The following is a 17500-nucleotide window of genomic DNA, read 5'->3' on the forward strand; positions in this document are numbered from 1 at the left end:
TACAGAGAGTTTCATACATACAGAGAGTGTTTCATACGTACAGAGAGTGTTTCATACATACAGAGAGTGTTTCATACATACAGAGAGTGTTTCATACATACAGAGAGAGAGTTTCATACATACAGAGAGTGTTTCATACATACAGAGAGTTTCATACATACAGAGAGTGTTTCATACATACAGAGAGTGTTTCATACATACAGAGAGTGTTTCATACATACAGAGAGTGTTTCATACATACAGAGAGTGTTTCATACATACAGAGAGAGTGTTTCATACATACAGAGAGAGTGTTTCATACATACAGAGAGAGTGTTTCATACATACAGAGAGTGTTTCATACATACAGAGAGAGTGTTTCATACATACAGAGAGAGTGTTTCATACATACAGAGAGTGTTTCATACATACAGAGAGAGAGTTTCATACATACAGAGAGTGTTTCATACATACAGAGAGTGTTTCATACATACAGAGAGTGTTTCATACGTACAGAGAGTGTTTCATACATACAGAGAGTGTTTCATACATACAGAGAGTGTTTCATACATACAGAGAGAGTGTTTCATACATACAGAGAGAGTGTTTCATACATACAGAGAGTGTTTCATACATACAGAGAGTGTTTCATACATACAGAGAGAGTGTTTCATACATACAGAGAGAGTGTTTCATACATACAGAGAGAGTTTCATACATACACAGAGAGAGTTTCATACATACAGAGAGAGTGTTTCATACATACAGAGAGTGTTTCATACATACAGAGAGTGTTTCATACATACAGAGAGTGTTTCATACATACAGAGAGTGTTTCATACATACAGAGAGTGTTTCATACATACATAGAGAGTGTTTCATACATACAGAGAGAGTGTTTCATACATACAGAGAGTGTTTCATACATACAGAGAGTGTTTCATACATACAGAGAGTGTTTCATACATACAGAGAGTGTTTCATACATACAGAGAGTGTTTCATACATACAGAGTGTGTTTCATACATACAGAGAGAGTTTTATACATACAGAGAGTGTTTCATACATACAGAGAGTGTTTCATACATACAGAGAGTGTTTCATACATACAGAGAGTGTTTCATACATACAGAGTGTGTTTCATACATACAGAGAGAGTTTTATACATACAGAGAGTGTTTCATACATACAGAGAGAGTTTCATACATACAGAGAGTGTTTCATACATACAGAGAGAGTTTCATACATACAGAGAGTGTTTCATACATACAGAGAGTGTTTCATACATACAGAGAGTGTTTCATACATACAGAGAGTGTTTCATACATACAGAGAGTGTTTCATACACACAGAGAGTGTTTCATACATACAGAGAGAGTGTTTCATACATACAGAGAGTGTTTCATACATACAGAGAGAGTGTTTCATACATACAGAGAGTGTTTCATACATACAGAGAGTGTTTCATACATACAGAGAGAGTGTTTCATACATACAGAGAGTGTTTCATACATACAGAGAGTGTTTCATACATACAGAGAGTGTTTCATACATACAGAGAGTGTTTCATACATACAGAGAGTGTTTCATACATACAGAGAGTGTTTCATACATACAGAGAGTGTTTCATACATACAGAGAGTGTTTCATACAGAGAGTGTTTCATACATACAGAGAGTGTTTCATACATACAGAGAGTGTTTCATACATACAGAGAGAGTGTTTCATACATACAGAGAGTGTTTCATACATACAGAGAGAGTGTTTCATACATACAGAGAGAGTTTCATACATACAGAGAGTGTTTCATACATACAGAGAGTGTTTCATACATACAGAGAGTGTTTCATACATACAGAGAGTGTTTCATACATACAGAGAGTGTTTCATACACACAGAGAGAGTTTCATACATACAGAGAGTGTTTCATACATACAGAGAGAGTTTCAGCCATACAGAGAGTGTTTCATACATACAGAGAGAGTGTTTCATACATACAGAGAGTGTTTCATACATACAGAGAGTGTTTCATACATACAGAGAGTGTTTCATACATACAGAGAGTGTTTCATACATACAGAGAGTGTTTCATACATACAGAGAGTGTTTCATACATACAGAGAGTGTTTCATACATACAGAGAGTGTTTCATACATACAGAGAGTGTTTCATACATACAGAGAGTGTTTCATACATACAGAGAGTGTTTCATACATACAGAGAGTGTTTCATACATACAGAGAGAGTGTTTCATACATACAGAGAGTGTTTCATACATACAGAGAGAGTGTTTCATACATACAGAGAGTGTTTCATACATACAGAGTGTTTCATACATACAGAGAGAGTGTTTCATACATACAGAGAGTGTTTCATACATACAGAGAGTGTTTCATACATACAGAGAGTGTTTCATACATACAGAGAGAGTGTTTCATACATACAGAGAGTGTTTCATACATAGAGAGAGTGTTTCATACATACAGAGAGAGAGTTTCATACATACAGAGAGTGTTTCATACATACAGAGAGTGTTTCATACATACAGAGAGAGTGTTTCATACATACAGAGAGTGTTTCATACATACAGAGAGTGTTTCATACATACAGAGAGTGTTTCATACATACAGAGAGTGTTTCATACATACAGAGAGAGTGTTTCATACATACAGAGAGTGTTTCATACATACAGAGAGTGTTTCATACATACAGAGAGAGTTTCATACATACAGAGAGTGTTTCATACATACAGAGAGTGTTTCATACATACAGAGAGTGTTTCATACATACAGAGAGTGTTTCATACATACAGAGAGAGTTTCATACATACAGAGAGTGTTTCATACATACAGAGAGAGTGTTTCATACATACAGAGAGTGTTTCATACATACAGAGAGAGTGTTTCATACATACAGAGAGTGTTTCATACATACAGAGAGAGTGTTTCATACATACAGAGAGTGTTTCATACATACAGAGAGTGTTTCATACATACAGAGAGTGTTTCATACATACAGAGAGTGTTTCATACATACAGAGAGTGTTTCATACATACAGAGAGTGTGTTTCAGCCATACAGAGAGTGTTTCATACATACAGAGAGTGTTTCATACATACAGAGAGTGTTTCATACATACAGAGAGAGTGTTTCATACATACAGAGAGTGTTTCATACATACAGAGAGTGTTTCATACATACAGAGAGAGTGTTTCATACATACAGAGAGTGTTTCATACATACAGAGAGTGTTTCATACACACAGAGAGTGTTTCATACATACAGAGAGTGTTTCATACATACAGAGAGAGAGTTTCATACATACAGAGAGTGTTTCATACATACAGAGAGTGTTTCATACATACAGAGAGTGTTTCATACATACAGAGAGTGTTTCATACATACAGAGAGTGTTTCATACATACAGAGAGAGTGTTTCATACATACAGAGAGAGTGTTTCATACATACAGAGAGTGTTTCATACATACAGAGAGTGTTTCATACATACAGAGAGTGTTTCATACATACAGAGAGAGTGTTTCATACATACAGAGAGTGTTTCATACATACAGAGAGTGTTTCATACATACAGAGAGTGTTTCATACATACAGAGAGTGTTTCATACATACAGAGAGTGTTTCATACATACAGAGAGTGTTTCATACATACAGAGAGTGTTTCATACATACAGAGAGAGTGTTTCAGCCATACAGAGAGTGTTTCATACATACAGAGAGAGTTTCATACATACAGAGAGTGTTTCATACATACAGAGAGAGTTTCATACATACAGAGAGTGTTTCATACATACAGAGAGAGTGTTTCAGCCATACAGAGAGTGTTTCATACATACAGAGAGAGTGTTTCATACACACAGAGAGTGTTTCATACATACAGAGAGTGTTTCATACATACAGAGAGTGTTTCATACATACAGAGAGTGTTTCAGCCATACAGAGAGTGTTTCATACATACAGAGAGTGTTTCATACATACAGAGAGTGTTTCAGCCATACAGAGAGTGTTTCATACATACAGAGAGAGTTTCATACATACAGAGAGTGTTTCATACATACAGAGAGTGTTTCATACATACAGAGAGTGTTTCATACATACAGAGAGAGTTTCATACATAGAGAGTGTTTCATACATACAGAGAGTGTTTCATACATACAGAGAGTGTTTCATACATACAGAGAGAGTGTTTCATACATAGAGAGTGTTTCATACATACAGAGAGTGTTTCATACATACAGAGAGTGTTTCATACATACAGAGAGTGTTTCATACATACAGAGAGAGTGTTTCATACATACAGAGAGAGTGTTTCATACATACAGAGAGTGTTTCATACATACAGAGAGTGTTTCATACATACAGAGAGTGTTTCATACATACAGAGAGAGTTTCATACATAGAGAGTGTTTCATACATACAGAGAGTGTTTCATACATACAGAGAGTGTTTCATACATACAGAGAGAGTGTTTCATACATACAGAGAGAGTGTTTCATACATACAGAGAGTGTTTCATACATACAGAGAGAGTGTTTCATACAGAGAGTGTTTCATACATACAGAGAGTTTTTCATACATACAGAGAGTGTTTCATACATACAGAGAGTGTTTCATAGAGTGTTTCATACATACAGAGAGAGTGTTTCATACATACAGAGAGTGTTTCATACATACAGAGAGTGTTTCATACATACAGAGAGTGTTTCATACATACAGAGAGTTTTTCATACATACAGAGAGTGTTTCATACATACAGAGAGAGAGTTTCATACATACAGAGAGAGTGTTTCATACATACAGAGAGTGTTTCATACATACAGAGAGTGTTTCATACATACAGAGAGTGTTTCATACACACAGAGAGTGTGTCATACATACAGAGAGTGTTTCATACATACAGAGAGTGTTTCATACAGACAGAGAGAGTGTTTCATACATACAGAGAGAGTTTCATACATACAGAGAGTGTTTCATACATACAGAGAGTGTTTCATACATACAGAGAGAGTGTTTCATACATACAGAGAGTGTTTCATACATACAGAGAGTGAGTTTCATACATACAGAGAGAGTTTCATACATACAGAGAGTGTTTCATACATACAGAGAGTGTTTCATACATACAGAGAGTGTTTCATACATACAGAGAGTGTTTCATACATACAGAGAGTGTTTCATACATACAGAGAGAGTGTTTCATACATACAGAGAGTGTTTCATACATACAGAGAGAGTTTCATACATACAGAGAGTGTTTCATACATACAGAGAGTGTTTCATACATACAGAGAGTGAGTTTCATACATACAGAGAGTGTTTCATACATACAGAGAGAGTGTTTCATACATACAGAGAGTGTTTCATACATACAGAGAGTGTTTCATACATACAGAGAGTGTTTCATACATACAGAGAGAGTGTTTCATACATACAGAGAGTGTTTCATACATACAGAGAGTGTTTCATACATACAGAGAGTGTTTCATACATACAGAGAGTGTTTCATACATACAGAGAGTGTTTCATACATACAGAGAGTGTTTCATACATACAGAGAGTGTTTCATACATACAGAGAGAGTTTCATACATACAGAGAGTGTTTCATACATACAGAGAGTGTTTCATACATACAGAGAGTGTTTCATACATACAGAGAGTGTTTCATACATACAGAGAGAGTGTTTCATACACACAGAGAGTGTTTCATACACACAGAGAGTGTTTCATACATACAGAGAGTGTTTCATACATACAGAGAGTGTTTCATACATACAGAGAGTGTTTCAGCCATACAGAGAGTGTTTCATACATACAGAGAGAGTTTCATACATACAGAGAGTGTTTCATACATACAGAGAGTGTTTCATACATACAGAGAGAGTGTTTCATACATACAGAGAGAGTGTTTCATACATACAGAGAGTGTTTCATACATACAGAGAGTGTTTCATACATACAGAGAGTGTTTCATACATACAGAGAGAGTGTTTCATACATACAGAGAGTGTTTCATACATACAGAGAGAGTGTTTCATACATACAGAGAGTGTTTCATACATACAGAGAGAGTGTTTCATACATACAGAGAGTGTTTCATACATACAGAGAGTGTTTCATACATACAGAGAGAGTGTTTCATACATACAGAGTGTTTCATACATACAGAGAGAGTGTTTCATACATACAGAGAGAGTTTCATACATACAGAGAGAGTGTTTCATACATACAGAGAGTGTTTCATACATACAGAGAGTGTTTCATACATACAGAGAGTGTTTTATACATACAGAGAGTGTTTCATACATACAGAGAGTGTTTCATACATACAGAGAGAGTGTTTCATACATACAGAGAGTGTTTCATACATACAGAGAGTGTTTCATACATACAGAGAGTGTTTCATACATACAGAGAGTGTTTCATACATACAGAGAGTGTTTCATACATACAGAGAGTGTTTCATACATACAGAGAGAGTGTTTCATACATACAGAGAGAGTGTTTCATACATACAGAGAGTGTTTCATACATACAGAGAGTGTTTCATACATACAGAGAGTGTTTCATACATACAGAGAGTGTTTCATACATACAGAGAGTGTTTCATACATACAGAGAGTGTTTCATACATACAGAGAGTGTTTCATACATACAGAGAGTGTTCCATACATACAGAGAGTGTTTCATACATACAGAGAGTGTTTCATACATACAGAGAGTGTTTCATACATACAGAGAGTGTTTCATACATACAGAGAGTGTTTCATACATACAGAGAGTGTTTCATACATACAGAGAGAGTGTTTCATACATACAGAGAGTGTTTCATACATACAGAGAGAGTGTTTCATACATACAGAGAGTGTTTCATACATACAGAGAGTGTTTCATACATACAGAGAGAGTGTTTCATACATACAGAGAGTGTTTCATACATACAGAGAGTGTTTCATACATACAGAGAGTGTTTCATACATACAGAGAGTGTTTCATACATACAGAGAGTGTTTCATACATACAGAGAGTGTTTCATACATACAGAGAGAGTTTCATACATACAGAGAGTGTTTCATACATACAGAGAGAGTTTCAGCCATACAGAGAGTGTTTCATACATACAGAGAGTGTTTCATACATACAGAGAGTGTTTCATACATACAGAGAGTGTTTCATACATACAGAGAGAGTTTCAGCCATACAGAGAGAGTGTTTCATACATACAGAGAGTGTTTCAGCCATACAGAGAGTGTTTCAGCCATACAGAGAGTGTTTCATACATACAGAGAGTGTTTCTTACATACAGAGAGAGTGTTTCATACATACAGAGAGTGTTTCATACATACAGAGAGTGTTTCATACATACAGAGAGTGTTTCATACATACAGAGAGAGTGTTTCATACATACAGAGAGTGTTTCATACAGACAGAGAGTGTTTCATACATACAGAGAGTGTTTCATACATACAGAGAGTGTTTCATACATACAGAGAGTGTTTCATACATACAGAGAGTGTTTCATACATACAGAGAGTGTTTCATACATACAGAGAGTGTTTCATACATACAGAGAGTGTTTCATACATACAGAGAGTGTTTCATACATACAGAGAGTGTTTCATACATACAGAGAGTGTTTCATACATACAGAGAGTGTTTCAGCCATACAGAGAGTGTTTCATACATACAGAGAGAGTGTTTCATACATACAGAGAGTGTTTCATACATACAGAGAGTGTTTCATACATACAGAGAGTGTTTCATACATACAGAGAGAGTTTCATACATACAGAGAGTGTTTCATACATACAGAGAGTGTTTCATACATACAGAGAGTGTTTCATACATACAGAGAGTGTTTCATACATACAGAGAGTGTTTCATACATACAGAGAGTGTTTCATACATACAGAGAGTGTTTCATACATACAGAGAGTGTTTCATACATACAGAGAGAGTTTCATACATACAGAGAGTGTTTCATACATACAGAGAGAGTGTTTCATACATACAGAGAGTGTTTCATACATACAGAGAGTGTTTCATACATACAGAGAGTGTTTCATACATACAGAGAGAGTGTTTCATACATACAGAGAGTGTTTCATACATACAGAGAGTGTTTCATACATACAGAGAGTGTTTCATACATACAGAGAGAGTGTTTCATACATACAGAGAGTGTTTCATACATACAGAGAGTGTTTCATACATACAGAGAGTGTTTCATACATACAGAGAGTGTTTCATACATACAGAGAGTGTTTCATACATACAGAGAGTGTTTCATACACACAGAGAGAGTTTCATACACACAGAGAGTGTTTCATACATACAGAGAGTGTTTCATACTTGAGATCTGCTTCTCTCTTCACTCGATGAATGAATGAATAGTGTGAGAATCAAGCGTCAAAGAGGGTGGAGCTTGAGTCAGAATATTTACCCAGAAGCCACTGGGCTGGCTCAGACACAGAGACACACCACGGTCACGACCATCATGAACAAACAAGCCTGAAACAAACCACTTCCACCGTCACTTTTATATTTTTGTAGCAGTTGCAATGTCATAAAAAGGTTCACAATTCTTTTAAAACACGTTTGTCTAGCAACGAAAAGGTTACCGACAGTTTCCATAGAGTTTGTCAGGTACGCCTACTTTTCACAAGGACTCTTGTCTGTATTCAGATGCTCACTAAGGAGAGGGGGTGTGGGGGGGGGGCAGTGGGGGGAGGGGAAGGGGGGGATGGTGGGGGTGTTTGTTGGATATGTTTCAACCATTTTGGGGGGAAATTGCATCAGTGTTCAAGCATCTGAAGGTGATCTAGAGACTTCTAAACGGTTAGGGGAGACCAGGGCAGTTTGTCACACCTTTTTTTTGTGCAATTTATACAGATTATTTTTCCATCAATTAATTCAGATTTAGTGTGTGTGAGTCATATTTTTGTTTCACAATAACCTAAATAAGAGTTGTTCATGCATTCGTGGGCGATATCATACTTTTTTTTCTCTTTTTTTGCCACATAACAAAAGGACGTGTGAACAGATATCGGGGCTACCCTGGAGACTAGGTCATGCTGACGGGGAAAGTTGTTACAGCGCTCGTAGAAAACTACCACAGGTTTTTGTTTGACAGTAAAACACAATCTAGCTGGTTCCATTGTGGCTATGGTAACAGTACAGGACAATCTACCTGGTTCCATTGTGGCTATGGTAACAGTACAGGACAGTGGTACGTTGGAGAGCATCGAACAGGAGGGCGGTCATGGGGTTTCGGACATAAATTCTGTGATGATAAAAAAACATTCACCTGTGACAGGTGTAGTAGTACATATTCAAAGTCAGGGACATCTAGTGGCAGCATACATTCTGTAACCATGGAAACACACACGACCTCATAGCACCTGTTCATGTTGTCACGGGTGTGTGGCCCCCCGGTCTCCCCTGGTTCACATGGCAACAACACGACTACACAATCAGTCAACAAGTCAGTGTGTCCAACCAGGAAAAGAATGTGAACAGAATCCTACATACAGTTATTTTTTCTTCTTTTTTTTTTCTTTTTTCTTTTTTTACAAGTTTATTTTTTCCGTAATATTGCTGCTTTAAGTGACATCCAAACCTGCACATAAAAAGTATATATTTATATTTATATAATATATATTCATACTCTATTAACAGTAGTCTACCATGAATTTTATTTGTTATCCATCTCTGAGTGGAGAAAGAACAAAAAAAGAAAAAATCAGATTTTTCTCAAACATTGATTATTGTACAACACAGAACCGGCTAATTTGTACATCTTTGAAGGGAACTAAGCTCACAGACACCTCTCTGCACAGCGCCCCCTGCTGCGTTGGGGTGATGTTCCAGTCTCGTAACAGCAGTATGTTTACATATCTTCATTCCAGTTAAAACACGTTGAAAAAAACTACGGAACGTCTGACGGTTAAATGTCCACAGGTGTGTCAGGTGACTCCTCCTCCTCCTCTACGCGCCGCGCGGAGGTCAGGTGACCAGTCAGGTGACCAGCGTTGGGGTAGGTCAGGTGACCAGCGTAGTTTGGCACATGTTTAAAAAAAAAAGGGGACGATGACATCATGGTTCAACCGGGAGGCGTGTGGGACAGGGAGGAGGAACATACGTGTGTCATGATGACAAGATGAACGACGACAAACGGAAAGTTGGGGAAAATCAAACGGATTTCAGGATACATCTATCGTCCGTCCGTCCGTCCGTAAACTGTTTTCGGCAGTGGAAGAGCACCTGTGGGTGAGTGGAGCGATGCTTACCAACTTCCACGACTCGACGACTTCCCACAAAATTCACATTCAGTCAGTGAGGGAATGCCGGCGTCTGTTCTGTTCTGCGGCGGGTGTCTGTTTTGTTTTGTGACTCTAAGAAACAACAAAGTAAGGCCGGTAAGCCACTGAGGAGAAGTCGGCCAGTGGGCGTCAGTGTAACATACACAACGCTGTGTGACCGTAGTATAATGTACATCAAATACTCTCTACACCAGAATTTTAAAAAAGTAGAAATAAAAAAAGGAAAGAATCAGTAAACAAATTAAAAAAAGAACGAAAGATTACAAAGTCTAGAATGAAGCGACTCTTTTGCGCCCCCTGGGGGAGGGAGGGGGGGCGGACACTCAATCGCTCGCTCGCTCGCTCACTCACTCTGTTAAACACAAGTTGAAGCTTTAAAGAACCTAATCAAACTGACAGTTTTGAAGCTTTTTAAATACTCTAATCAACTGACGGTTTTTGTGACAGACAACTACAGTATTCCCTAGCTTGTGTTTCAATGACATGTTCTCTTCGTTATGCTTCACGTACTAAACTCTTGACTATACCACATATTTACAGGTGCCTCCCGCTCCAAAGATTCCTGAATATCTCCCAGATATTCCACTCATGCTCCGACCACTCCGATATCCTGTTAACCCTTCATGACACCTTCCTGTTGCCTTATACAAGTCCTTCCTGACAAGCTCGTCTCTTTCTCTCCTTCCCTCTCTCTGTTTTCTCTCTCACTCTCTCTCTTTTTCTTTCATCTCTCTCTTTCTTCTTTCTTTCTACTCTCTCTATATTTCCTCCTGTACTCTCTCTCGTTCGTTCCCTCCTTTCACAGGTTGGACGTAGTGGGTGCTATGTCTCTCTCTCTTTCTTTCTCTCCCTCTGACTCTAAGACAAACTAAACTCACTGAAGAAATGTCTGGTTGTGGTGTGCATGCACATGCATGGCCTCTTCTCTCTCTTCTTCCCCTCCTCCTCCTCCCCTCCCCCCTCTCCCCACAGCGCTCTAACGATGACATCGTCATACTCTACTCTCCTCCCCGCCCCTCCTTCCCTAGCCCCCTCCTCCTGTCCTTGCTAGGCTAGGCTAAGCTAGGCTAGGATAGGCTAGGCTAAGCTTAGGCCAGGCTAGTCAAGGCTAGGCTAAGCTAGGCTAGGCTAGGCTAGGCTATGCTATGCTACACCCAGGAATCCGGGGAGGCCGGGTAGTGGCTGGTCTCGTAGTTGAGTTCGCTGTAGGGCCGCGAGGCGGAGTAGAAGTCCACGTAGTTCCCGGTGGACTTGAGTCCCAGGTGCATGCTGAGGTCCGTGGCCTGTGGGGGGCGCTGGAGGGCCTGGTCCTCGTAGAAGGACTCCTCGTAGCCGCCACTGCCCGCCGGGGGGCTCTGGAACGGAGGGTAGGGCTCCTGGGGGTTGGCCTGGGCGGAGACCTGGAGGTCACACGGAGAGAGAGGTCCGGGGGTCAGAGGGTAAAGGTCAGGGCACGTTTGTGACACGTTTCTAATGCTTTGGTCCTCATATCGGCAACCAATCAAAAATGTTCTGACTTTTCTTTTGAAACACGGAACTATGTTTTAACGTGGTTGAGAATCACAACACAAACTCGCTAGTGAAGCCAAAAAGACTGCAACAACGCAATGGATTTGGTGAGTAATCCCCACTGCTACCTAGTTAACTAGAACACTACTTTACATTGTTACCTAGTTAACTAGAACACTACTTTACATTGTTACCTAGTTAACTACAACACTACTTTACATTGTTACCTAGTTAACTACAACACTGCTTTACATTGTTACCTAGTTAACTAGAACACTACTTTACATTGTTACCTAGTTAACTAGAACACTACTTTACATTGTTACCTAGTTAACTATAACACTACTTTACATTGTTACCTAGTTAACTAGAACACTGCTTTACATTGTTACCTAGTTAACTAGAACACTACTTTACATTGTTACCTAGTTAACTAGAACACTACTTTACATTGTTACCTAGTTAACTACAACACTACTTTACATTGTTACCTAGTTAACTAGAACACTACTTTACATTGTTACATAGTTAACTAGAACACTACTTTACATTGTTACCTAGTTAACTAGAACACTACTTTACATTGTTACCTAGTTAACTAGAACACTACTTTACATTGTTACCTAGTTAACTACAACACTACTTTACATTGTTACCTAGTTAACTAGAACACTACTTTACATTGTTACATAGTTAACTAGAACACTACTTTACATTGTTACCTAGTTAACTAGAACACTACTTTACATTGTTACCTAGTTAACTACAACACTACTTTACATTGTTACCTAGTTAACTACAACACTACTTTACATTGTTACCTAGTTAACTAGAACACTACTTTACATTGTTACCTAGTTAACTAGAACACTACTTTATATTGTTACCTAGTTAACTAGAACACTACTTTACATTGTTAGCAGGCTCACAAAACAAGCTGTGTTAGCTGACTAGCGACGTGTCGTTGATTTTCAACAATGTGGAAATGTATTCACATTTTTCGAAAGAAAAGTCCGATCATTACATCAGAATCCGATATGAGGACCAAAGCATTAGATTGTGTCACATTTGGCTTCAACCACCTCTGTTCACCTCAGATTTACAATGTACAATAAAAAAAAAAAAACTCTTTCTCTCTTTACAGTGGTGACTCAGGGAGAGAGGACTAGGGACTAGTTGTGTTGATGGGCGAGGTCATGTGATGAGGTCATGTGATGAGGTCAGGTGATGAGGTCATGTGATGAGGTCATGTGATCACGTCTCACCTGGTTGTGTTTCATGTCGTCGCTAGGGGAGACGTACGCTCCCCGGAACAGAGTTGATGTTCCACTGGAGACCTGAACTGCAGGGGGGAAGAGAGAGAGAGAGAGAGAGAGAGAGAGAGAGAGAGAGAGAGAGAGAGAGAGAGAGAGAGACAGAGAGAGGGAGGGATTGGGGGGGAGAGAGAGTGAGGGGGAGGGAGGGAGAGAGAAAGAGATAGAGAGAGGGCATCAAGAAATGACTCAAGAAATTCCAAAACAACGGCTTCATCATTAGTTCAGAGGCAGCTCACTAGTTCTAAATGTAAAGTGTACCAATAATAATAATAATAACAATAACAATCATAATAATACAAATTATAATAACAACAATAATAATAATAATAACAATAATAATAACAATAATAACAACAACAACAACAATAATAATAATAACAATAATAACAATAATAATAACAACAACAATAATAATAACAATAATAACAATAATAATAACAATAACACTAATAATCGTGATAATAATAATAACAATGATAACAATAATTACAATAATAATAATACTAATAACAATAATAATAATACTACTACTAATAATAATACTATTAATATTCTTAATACTACTACTAATAATAATAATATTAATATGAATATTAATAATAAGAATAATAAGAATAATAAGAATAATAAGAATCATAAGAATAATACTAATACTATAATCCCTCACCTGGCATGGCGTCCTTGCGGGAGGTGTGCTCCCCCTTGTTGCCGTGGTAACCAGGGGCGTTGCCCGTGGACTCATAATCGTTCTTCCTCTCCTTCAGACTCATCATCTCACGAGGGGAGACAGGGGCGCTCACTACACACACACACACACACACACACACACACACACACACACACACATATACGTATTAGTTGTTATTATAAAGATTATACTGTATATTATATGTATAGTATATATCCTGGAGGCGGAGTAGGGGAGGGGAGGGGGGGGAGGGGGAGGGAGGGAGGGGGAGGGGAGGGGAGGGGGAGGAGGGGGGTGTACCTGAGCGTGTGTTGGGGGAGGTCCGTACGGGGGAGATGGAGGGAGTCCTGGAGGAGGAGTAGGGTCTCTGTCTGTCTCTCTCCATGGTGGAGGCCGACCCCACAAAGTGGTACTGAGCATAGCCATCCTGAAACACACACACACAACACACACACACACACACACTGCATTATCATCATCATCATCATCATCATCATCTAATAATAATAATAATAATAATAATAATAATAATAATAATAATAATAATCTAGTCAAATAGAGAATCAATACTATCAATAAAACTATCTCTCTCTCTGTCTCTCTGTGTCTCTATGTCTCTCTTTCTCTCTCTCTCTCTCTGTCTCTCTCTCTCTGTCTGTCTTTCTCTCCCTCTCTGTATGTCTCTCTGTCTCTGTCTCTCACTCTGTCTCTCTGTCTCTCTCTCCCTCTCTCTCTCTCTCCATCTCTCTCTGTCTCTCTCTCCATCTCTCTCTCTCTCTCTTTCTCTGTCTCTCTCTGTATCTCTCTCTGTATCTCTCTCTCTGTCTCTCTCTCTCTGTATCTCTCTCTCTGCCTCTTTCTCTGTCTCTCAGTCTCTCTGTCTCTCTCTCTCTCTCTCTCTCTGTCTCTCTCTCTCTCTCTCTCTCTCTCTCTCGTCATGCTACTCGCTCACGACTCTTCACCGTTCTGGCGCCCCGCTGGGACGAGCTTCCCTCTGCTGTCAGAACTGCAGAGTCACTCCCTATCTTCCACCGTCTCTTCAGGCTACACCTTAACTGTCCCTCCTAAAGACCTCCATCTCTTCAGGCTACACCTTAACTGTCCCTCCTAAAGACCTCCATCTCTTCAGGCTACACCTCAACTGTCTCTCCTGAAGACCTCCATCTCTTCAGATTACACCTCAACTGTCCCTCCTGAAGACCTCCATCTCTTCAGGCTACACCTTAACTGTCCCTCCTGAAGACTTCCATTTCTTCAGGCTACACCTCAACTGTCCCTCCTAAAGACCTCCATCTCTTCAGGCTACACCTTAACTGTCCCTCCTAAAGACCTCCATCTCTTCAGGCTACATCTTAACTGTCCCTCCTAAAGACCTCCATCTCTTCAGGTTACACCTTAACTGTCCCTCCTAAAGACCTCCATCTCTTCAGGCTACACCTTAACTGTCCCTCCTAAAGACCTCCATCTCTTCAGGTTACACCTCAACTGTCCCTCTTGAAGACCTCCATCTCTTCATCTATCTTAACTGTCCCTCCTGAAGATCTCCATCTCTTCAGGCTGCATCTTAACTGTCCCTCCTAAAGACCTCCATCTCTTCAGGCTACACCTTAACTGTCCCTCCTAAATACCTCCATCTCTTCAGGCTACACCTTAACTGTCCCTCCTAAATACCTCCATCTCTTCAGGCTACACCTTAACTGTCCCTCCTAAAGACCTCCATCTCTTCAGGTTACACCTTAACTGTCCCTCCTGAAGACCTCCATCTCTTCATCTATCTTAACTGTCCCTCCTGAAGACCTCCATCTCTTCAGGCTCCACCTTAACTGTCCCTCCTAAAGACCTCCATCTCTTCAGGCTACACCTTAACTGTCCCTCCTGAAGACCTCCATCTCTTCAGGCTACACCTTAACTGTCCCTCCTAAAGACCTCCATCTCTTCAGGCTACACATTAACTGTCCCTCCTAAAGACCTCCATCTCTTCAGGCTACACCTTAACTGTCCTTCCTAAAAACCTCCTCATCCCCACTACCCCTCTGTACAGTTTCTCTACTGTAAATATTTTATTTTCAGATAAATAAATAAAAAGATTCAGCATTGTAACTGCTAATGGCCTCTGGTCCTAGCATAGATTATTATTATGATGACTGATGGATAGATGATTCACTTACTTAGATAAATGTATCTGTTGTAAGTCGCTTTGGATAAAGGTGTCTGCTAAATGCCAAACATGTAAATACAACACTAGAGTTCACTGTGCCTTTCTCTGTCACAATCTCTCTCTCTCTCTCTCTCTCTCTCTCTCTCTCTCTCTCTCTCTCTCTCTCTCTCTGTTTCTCTCTCTCTCTGTCTGTCCTTCCTTCACCCTTCCTCCCTTTTGTAAAAAAATAAATAAATAAAAACAGCTTCACCAAACTATGTAAGACGCCATTCAGAGTCGCTGGCATTGAACAGCTCTGTGGAAGGCTTGCTTTTGTATAAATTATATTTCTAGTATTCACTAGATCAGTGTGTGTGTGTGTGTGTGTACCTTCTTGTAGAGGCTGCGGAGGTCCCTGTACTGCCACATGCTGTTAAGGACCTGCGACGCTGCTTTCACCACCTTGGGAGTGTGTCTGCCAACACACACAAGACAACACACACAACACACGCAACACACAACACAACACACGCAACACACAACACAACACACAACACAGACAACACAAACATGTCATTCACTTTCGGAGTGTGTTTGCCAAGTCAACAAACAAACATGTTATTCTCAGAGAACCAGTCTGTCAGTCATTCTCAGAGAGAATCAGTCAGTCAGTCAGTCATTCTCAGAGAGAATCAGTCAGTCAGTCAGTCATTCTCAGAGAGAATCAGTCAGTCAGTCAGTCATTCTCAGAGAGAATCAGTCAGTCAGTCAGTCATTCTCAGAGAGAATCAGTCAGTCAGTCAGTCATTCTCAGAGAGAATCAGTCAGTCAGTCAGTCATTCTCAGAGAGAACCAGTCAGTCAGTCAGTCAGTTATTCTAGGAGAGAACCAGTCAGTCAGTCAGTCAGTCATTCTCAGAGAGAACCAGTCAGTCAGTCAGTCATTCTCAGAGAGAACCAGTTAGTCAGTCAGTCATTCTCAGAGAGAACCAGTCAGTCAGTCAGTCAGTCAGTCAGTCAGTCAGTCATTCTCAGAGAGAACCAGTCAGTCAGTCAGTCAGTCAGTCATTCTAGGAGAGAACCAGTCAGTCAGTTAGTCAGTCAGTCAGTCATTCTCAGAGAGAACCAGTCAGTCAGTCAGTCATTCTCAGAGAGAACCAGTCAGTCAGTCATTCTAAGAGAGAACCAGTCAGTCAGTCAGTCATTCTAGGAGAGAACCAGTCAGTCAGTCATTCTCAGAGAGAACCAGTCAGTCAGTCATTCTAGGAGAGAACCAGTCAGTCAGTCAGTCAGTCATTCTCAGAGAGAACCAGTCAGTCAGTCAGTCTCAGAGAGAACCAGTCAGTCAGTCATTCTCAGAGAGAACCAGTCAGTCGGTCAGTCATTCTCAGAGAGAACCAGTCAGTCAGTCAGTCAGTCAGTCATTCTCAGAGAGAACCAGTCAGTCAGTCAGTCAGTCAGTCATTCTCAGAGAGAACCAGTCAGTTGGTCAGTCATTCTCAGAGAGAACCAGTCAGTCAGTTAGTCAGTCAGT

The 17500-nt window shown here is 39.8% G+C and overlaps 1 pseudogene across 1 annotated transcript in view; it reads right to left on the reverse strand.

The window, feature by feature from the left end:
• Positions 1 to 11465: 11465 nt before the first annotated feature.
• Positions 11466 to 17500, reverse strand: part of LOC308151807 (catenin delta-2-like) — a 78071-nt pseudogene continuing 72036 nt past the window's right edge. The window contains exons 12-16 of the transcript in view: positions 16358 to 16442; positions 14131 to 14257; positions 13810 to 13941; positions 13092 to 13168; positions 11466 to 11717 (exon numbers count right to left, since the gene is read on the reverse strand). The product of the transcript in view is annotated as a catenin delta-2-like (transcript). The remainder of the gene's footprint in view (positions 11718 to 13091; positions 13169 to 13809; positions 13942 to 14130; positions 14258 to 16357; positions 16443 to 17500) is intronic.

This window comes from Nansenia antarctica, assembly GCF_963989245.1.
Source record: "Nansenia antarctica genome assembly, chromosome: 2".
Classification (NCBI taxonomy): Eukaryota; Metazoa; Chordata; class Actinopteri; order Argentiniformes; family Microstomatidae; genus Nansenia; species Nansenia antarctica.